An 8,392-nucleotide genomic window follows, 5' to 3' on the forward strand; every position below is an offset into this window, starting at 1 on the left:
CGGGGTTAACAACCCTACCGGGTGGGAAGATTTTCCAGCAGAACCTCCCATGGAACACCCACAAGAGATTCCAACGGAAATCGAAACTCCTCAAACTAATGCAAATGAGCCTTCCTTTCTTCTTCCAAGGGAGGTGGAGGAGTGGCTCGCCGACATGTGAGGAGGGCCACACCCGGAAGAAGGAGTTTCAAAAAGCCTTATCTAACCAAGATTAGTAGCTTATTGGAAATTTTGCTAATTAAAATAAGACATAGGGCTAGAACTCCATGGTTTAATATTTATTTTCATCTTTAGTTTTTATGTAATATCTCTCTATGTTTGCAATGAAATGATGGTCTCTAAAGGTTTGATGGTTTATAACAAATAAAACACACTCGTGGTGGTAATGGATGGAAAAGGGAACGAGAAAAATGGCCCAATGCACAAAGAATGAAGCAACCCGACACAAATCTCCATTACAGAAGGCTCAACACAGGCCGTGCTCAACCAACACGGCCCCGTGCTGAACCACCTGCAGAAAAATCGCCTAGTTCAGGTAACTGGACACGGGCCGTGTTCACCAGACACGCCCCCGTGTCCAGGCTTCTGTCCCATTTCTTTAATTTCTGTTACTGGCACCTGAACACGGGGCCGTGTCCGGTCCCCACGGGGCCGTGTCCAGACTGCCAGTAACATAAATCTTTGCTTTTTAACACCACATTACACATCCAATCAACCTAAAAATTTATTTTTGTGACACATTGAGGACAATGTGTAATTTAAGTGTGGGGGGGAAGCTAACACTTTGAAATTTTGCAAGTCCTAACAACAAGCCTTACACAAAACTCTATTGGAACCGCTAAACACCCCAAATTTTTTCAAAAAAAATTTTCATTTTTAATTGTCTGAAGTTTAAGTTAGGAATCCCAAGATTAATAAGGTTATATTTTTATAAAATTTACAACCGAGAGCGTCATGATAACAAGAACCAACATAAGAAAATTATGAAACGGCATAAAAAGTCTAGTTAAAATTTGATTATATATGCTTGATCACATTAAAACCCATTCCCACAAAAGTGAGTTTTGAGCCTTTATTGAGCATACAAATTTACATCTTTAGACTAAATGCTCATTTTTCGTTTCTTGTGTGAATAGCCGCTTGGTTCTTACAACTCTAGAACTTGCCACGACGATTCATTCCCGGTCCTTACCAACTTAAACCCAAGTAAGTAAATGATAGAGGCATTAGGACTAACCATTTTTCTTTCTACACCATTATTTTTCAATTTTTTACCACCTACCCAAAATCCCCCTAGTTAACCCCTTTGAGCCTAAACCTTTCGTTTCTTTACCCTAAACCCTTTTTACCCACCAAAAACCCTTTTTATATTTTTTTCACCCTTTATTTTAGTAACAAGCTCGGTTTTTCGCAAGCTCGTTCTTTTATGTGACTAAAAAAATGATGGTGAAGTTAAAAACAAACAAAGCTATGCAAACAAAAGCTTGTTTGGAGAAACAAAAGCTTGTTTGGAGAAATACTTCAAAATAAAAAGTCACTAAAAACAAAATGTGTTACGAAAACCGACGCTTTTTACGCTTTTCGCCCTTTTACTAACCCAACCACCCACCTTTAGCCCAAGCCTAACCCTTCACCCAAAAAGTCCTCTTGATATTTACAAAGGTATAAAGTTAAAAAGGAGGAGGATTGATTGCTTGGCAAGCCTATGGAAGGCGTAAGTTCCATGCCGCTCTCGAGTGATTCACTAAAGATACACCTTCGGCCGAGTGTTGAGTGATCCCCCGTGAGGTATGTGAACTTGTATATAAATGAAATTTTAAAAAGGCATGCTATGCCCAAATAAGTAATTTATCCTATGAAACGTTCTAAATAAATCATAACGAATAGGATTGTAAATAAATAAAAATAAAACCCAAAAAGAACTTGGATTCCCGACACTCTATGACAAGCCAAAAACCTTCTCTTCTACCCATTCCATTTGGGAGTGTAAGCCACATTTAAAGAGTTTTGCTTGAGGACAAGCAAAAGTTCAAGTGTGGGGGTATTTGATGTGTGTAAAATACAACATATAAATTACATCAAATAAGGCATAAAACTAACCCTTTTTAAGTACTAATGTTGGAAAAAGAGTGTTTTTGTCTTCCTTTTGTATTTTCAGGATGAAATGAGCTCAAATTCACAAAAGAAGCAAAAAGACAGCTAATTCTAACATAAATACAAGAAAAGGAATAAAAGTAGACTGCCCGAACCCTCAACGGCATCCTCCCAAGCGAAGAAGAGAAAACAGAAGCCTGAACACGCCCCGTGCTCAGCCAGCACGGGGCCGTGCCCAAGAAGCAGCAGAAAAGACAAACCTGTAGAAGCTTCTATTGCCCACCACGGGGCCGTGTCCAGTGAGCACGGGGGCGTGGCGAAAGTACAGCAGGCGCATTAATTGTAATTGCGAATTACAATTAATGAAGAGAGAGAGTGTCAGACGGGCACGGGGGCGTGTCCAGCGGACACGGGGCCATGCCCAGCCTTCTGTTCAGCCTATAAATAGGGGTGCTTGGTTTCATTCCAACTCATCCCTTGGCACACCACCTCTCTCACACTTCATCCACCACCCACCACCACCATAACACCATCATCCACCACCATCATCCATTATCCATCGTAGAGTGTGTGAGTCGTCTCGGGATCCAAGATTGATAGTAAGAGTTTTTGACAATCAAGGCCATGTTTGCCTAAGTCTCTTACATCACTTAGTGAAGACAAGTGTTTAGTATAATACTTTTTATTTTTAATCTTTTGCACTTTTTATTTGGTTTTGTATTAATGACTTTAATAACTAGTTGCTTATGTTGAAGGTGATCTTTCCTTATCGTTTGTCCGTGGTGTCTTGGCGTTATTTTACTGTCTATATAAAATAAAAGATTTTCACCATTCATATCTCCACGGTCTATATGGAGGTATGTTGGCTACCTAGTCGGGTGTTAAGGGAACGGTTTGGTAAGGGTCTTGCCCTTGTTCAGCGTTTAGAGGTCCTGCAAGGGACCTGGGTCAAATTTAGTAGGATCTCCTTCAATGCCCATAGGTATTGGATGGCGGGGATCCAAACTCTTTGACCCCCTCATAATTTAACTACTATTAATACTATAACCCGGCTATTTAGGACTATATCCCTGCTGACTCGGACTACTTAGCCGAGGGTAACGTCACCGCCAAAAGCGGGGCCTACCATAATTTGCATTAATAACTTAATTCATTATCTTCCAATAATCCAACCCTTTAGGATTGTATCCTTGCTGACTCAAACTACTGGGTTGAGGGTAACGTCGCCTTCAAAAGAGGGGCCTACTACAATAACTAAGATAATCTCTTAAACAAGTGCAAAAGTGCGAAAATAATCAAAGGTTATACTAATACACGAGTCGGATCCAAGTGATTCATCTTGTCTATCTGTTTTTATTTTATTTTTATTTTTCAGCATTTAGTTAATTTTTATTTTCTTAGTTTAAAAACATTTTTCTAACTTTTTGATTTGATTAGACGTTGAGGATAAACCGGTACTAAAAGCTCTTGTGTCCTTGGATGACCTCGGTATCTTACCAACACTATACTACGTCCACGATGGGTGCACTTGCCCATATGTGTGTTTAGTGTTAGTAAATATCGTGTTTTATAAATTTAAAACTTGGCTAAAGGTGTAAAAAGGGCTTAATAATATATCTAAATTATATACACACTACACACGCATCAGGACCAGTACTCGCTTTAGGGGCTGACAATTTCATTGTACTGGCTGTATCCGGGATCCTACGTATAATGGTAGGCGTACTATACATCCGTTCCTAAGGTTTCTAACGTTTTCACGTTAGCTAAGGTTTTGGCATTTTCATGTCACTAAGTTTGGATAGTCGCCAGTGAGGGCCATACTCCAGTTTACACACGATCCTTTGGGTTTGTCCTCAGTTATCCTTTGGGCTTGTCCCCAGTTATCCTTTGGGCTTGTCCCCAGTTATCCTTTGGGCTTGTCCCCAGTATATTGGGCTTGTCCCCAGAATTGTTGGGCTTGTCCCCAGTCACTAACTTGTCTTATATGATTGGCTTAGTCCCAAGTTGTATTCTATTTCAGGTTTTTGAAGTTAAAACAAGCAAGGATCCTTGATCCTTACCTTCCACTAAGGTTTGTCTTTCTTGATTATCCTGATTATGATTATTATTAAGGAGTTAGGATCCTAACTTGGATCCTCAGGTATGATCCTTAAATTACTTTGATTTTATCATTTATATAAGTGACCCTTATTCTTTGACAACAGGCCCAATGATTCTAAAATGGTATAACCTTTCTAAAGTTTATCTTTTTCGATTATAGGATATTTGATCCTGGATCATAACCTAAAATTCTTAAACCTAATTTGTTTAACTTTTCTTATTCAAACAAAGTATATAATAACACTTGGAAAGTAAAGGATTCATAAGGATAACATCACAGGATAAGTCAAAAAGTTAAAGTTTTATTTATCCACAAAATATTTAACCCTTTAAGGTTGTCAAAATTGCCAACCCACATTTCTACCAGCAAAACGTGGCCCGTCCACATGGGTTGGCAAAGGGTGTCCATTGTTCATGCGGTTATAGCAGTGCAAGAAATAAAAGGCGGCAGGATAACCAGTGGCTTCATCCCCCAAACAGAGGATCCCTCCACCACCTATTATCCTACCTATTGTCTAAGGATCCTTGATCCATAACCCTAAAAACTATTATTCAAAGTACAGACCAACCATCATTGTTTAAAAACATCAACCAAACTATAAAAAATGGGCTCCGGCTATGTCTAGAAGTGTCCATCATCGCCCATCCTTGCAGCTTACACCTTTGCTGCATCACCATCTCCAGCCTCTCCAGCTCCACCTGCCTCTCCACCCTGATCCTTGCCACTGCCACCAGCCTCGATCGCTAGAACCTCCTCAGCCTCTTCTTCATCGTCCAGCTCAGCCAGCCTAGCCTTCCAGCCCTTAACGTCCCAGTTGCTCCTGTCAAAGTCAGGATCCTGAGCTTCCAGGGCCATCTGCAGTTTGGTCTTGTACATAGCAAAGGCAGCAGAGACCTTAGCACCCTCCATGAGCTCATGTTTCTCATAATCAGCATTAATCAACACTTTGGCCGTCTGGGTTTTGGCATCGTTGAGATCTTTTTCGAGAGCGGCAATCTTGTGATCCTTGAGCACCGCTACTTGTTGGAGGTCCGAGTACTTTTGCTCAATTTCTTCAACATTCCCAACGTAGTCTTCAATTTCAGCAAATTTTTGCAAAGAAGATAGTGTAAAGTTCAGGATCATGTGATCCTCAAGGGAGCAGAATAGTTAAGCTAAGTTAGTGATCCTTACCCCATTAAAGTACTCAAGGAACTGATGACGGAGCAGAGGCAAGCCTTGTAGATTCTCAGCTTCAGAGGTCTTCCTTTTCTTGCCACCCTTGCCTTTAGAGATGGGTGCCTTGGGGATCGAGACAGTTGGACTGGCAGGAAGCTTCTTCTTTGAGGATCGCACAGTGTCAAGATCAGTGACACTGAATTTGGAGGCAGATCTTGAGGATTTTCCAGCACCTAGACATTCAAAACAGATAAGTATCCTAATTTTATTTTATTTAATCATTTAGTCACATATAAACACGGATACTTACTTGACATGGTGACAGAACCTGAGGATACCTCTTGAGAATCCTGGGTGTTCGCTTTGAATGATCTTATTGCAGGATCGAGTCTTCGGAAAGCAGCAAGCCTCTCCTTTGTTGCGGGTGTTTTAAAAAGATGTGAGACAGAAATAGCTGCACAAAAGGAAGGGAAATATGTTAGTGATCCTGATCAGAAGCAAATTCATCTGGTGATCCTTCTAAGGATCCTCTATCCTACTATGAGTGTCCATTTTCTAGGCAGATCCTTTCCATCAGGGATGGAATCCCTTCTGACAAAGAAGAATCGCCGTTTCCAGTTGGTATCGTTCTTAGTGGCTTTGAAGATGGGATGTTCTTGATCGGGCTTATGTTTGAGTAGATATCGGTGAGACCCGTGGCTAACAAGATCGTACATCTCTGAAAGCTCCAACATTCCCAGATCAATGCCCTGCTGCTCGATGATCCTTTCAAGGGTGATCAAAACCCTCCAGATCATAGGCATTGCATGGATGTAGGAAATGCCAGTGAGAGAGAAGAAGGATTGGGTGAAGCCTGAAAAAGGGTATGTGTATCCTATTGTGAATGGGGTGACCGGAAAAGCTACCCAGGTTTCAGACAGGAAATCGCTTAGAACGGTGGGGTCAAATGGTTTGAAAACGGTGTTCGCTGGAAAACAGTGGCGGATTCTGTCAATTTATGGGTCGGTGAAGCAGCAACGTTCTTTTACAGAATCTCTTATGATCCCTTGGATTTTCAAGGGGCTGTTCTTCTTGTGATCCTTAGCCAGTGAGGATCGTAGCATCATTTTGATTATGATAATGGTGAAGAAGAAGAAAAACAGAGCAAGAAGATGAAGAGAGAAAGGAGAGAGGAATACCTGATCAAGTCTTCTAATGAGGATTTAAAGAGGAAACGCACAGATTTAAATGCTCTCTAGCCCTTATCTCTAACTTCAATTTATAATGATGATTTTGCAGGATAGTCACCTCAATGACATCAGGATCTTAACGGCTAGTCCGCATATAACGGCTAGTTTCCTAGTTGATTCGTTGCAGATAAGGACGAGAAAATATAACTCGTTATTTGCATCATTACTCCTTATATTTTGGGGGCAATTGTTAGGGGAGGATTTTCCAATGATTTGTGATCCTCAATTGCTGTTGGGTTTAGTGATCCTCACTTCTGTTTGAGCTAGTGATCCTTAGAAGTATTGGAGGATCAGGATCATGGATCATCATAAGGATCCTTATACTAACGATTTCCTGCTTTGAATATGATGTTGTTTTATAGGAGTACGAGCTTGGACTTGGTCTTGGCGATATTCCTGGGGCATATTCCATGTTTATTCTGCAGGTGCTTGACCAATATGGACATTATGGAGTTCGTGGGAGACTTGCATGAATTGCGGAATGTTTGTTAGCTTAGATATTTTCTATTTTTAAATGGGATAGCGAGCTAAATAGAAACACTTGGCTATTTTCAGCTTAACACACACACTAGTAACTGCTCTCACCAGCTCTCGACAACTCACTTGGCGATTACACACTTTTATACACGTTACACCATAGTGATCCTTGTAATTAGCTCGCTATCATCCGAAGTTGTAATACATTTCTTGTTTAATCTGAGTTGGTGATCGGTAGTTTCCATCACCCGAGGTTTTTTATGCCGGAGATCATTCATTGATCAAGGGCTTTTTCCTTGTATAAATCTTTGTGTCACTTGTTCATTGCATTTCAGAGTGATCCTTAATATTGTTCATTAATTCAAGCATCATACCCCGTAATAGAGAGTTTGGTTGCATTATCATTGCTTGATTTTTGACCAAAACAGTCCAAAACTCAAACCTTTTAAATCTGGGTCCCTGTGGTTTCACTTTTATTGCCATTTTGGTCCAAAAATCAAATCACCTGATATTTGGCTAATAAAATCTGGTTATTTTGTCTTTTTTCTCAAGGGCAAAATTGCCAATCTGAATTTATTATAACATATTCTTAATTAAATTAAATACCCTAATTTGACTGCATTGATTCAACACACCACCTAAAGCACCCACCAACAACCACCACTACCAACTACCACTGACCGGTGGCTGAAAATCAACTCTGGCGCCGGTAGAGCCACCACCGCCTATAACAGTGACACGACTAGCTGTAACAGTGACACGACTATCTGAAACACGACTAGCATGAGATCATGAGATATTCGTTCAGATTAGCCAAGGTCGCCTGAGGTGGAGGTTGGGATCTTAAGAAATCCGACCAGATCCGTTGCATATCTACATCTTCGAGACCCAGTCTCTTCTCTTGCCACGCCAAAACCACCATCGTTCATCTTGACACGAACCAACCACCATCTCACCACACCTCACCATCACATCTACAAGCAAGCACTGGCACCACGTCAGACGCTACTCCCTTATCCACCACAGCGCTGCCCCTGCTCGACCTTCGCAGCCGCTGAACGCCTGCCACAATCCACGCGCCGCCATGGCCGTCGTTGTGCGCCAACATGGACGGCTGCCCTTTTCTCTCCATGGTTCTCTCTAACTCCGGTTCTCTCAAAAATTCACAGGTGTGTGTGTATAATTGGGGCTAGGGTTTTAATAAATTCAGATTGATCATTTTGCCCCTGAGGAAAAAGACAAAATAACCAGATTTTATTAGCCAAATATCAGGTGATTTGATTTTTGGACCAAAATGGCAATAAAAGTGAAACCACAGGGACCCAGATTT

Source organism: Helianthus annuus, chromosome 11 (genome assembly GCF_002127325.2).
Source record: "Helianthus annuus cultivar XRQ/B chromosome 11, HanXRQr2.0-SUNRISE, whole genome shotgun sequence".
NCBI lineage: Eukaryota > Viridiplantae > Streptophyta > Magnoliopsida > Asterales > Asteraceae > Helianthus > Helianthus annuus.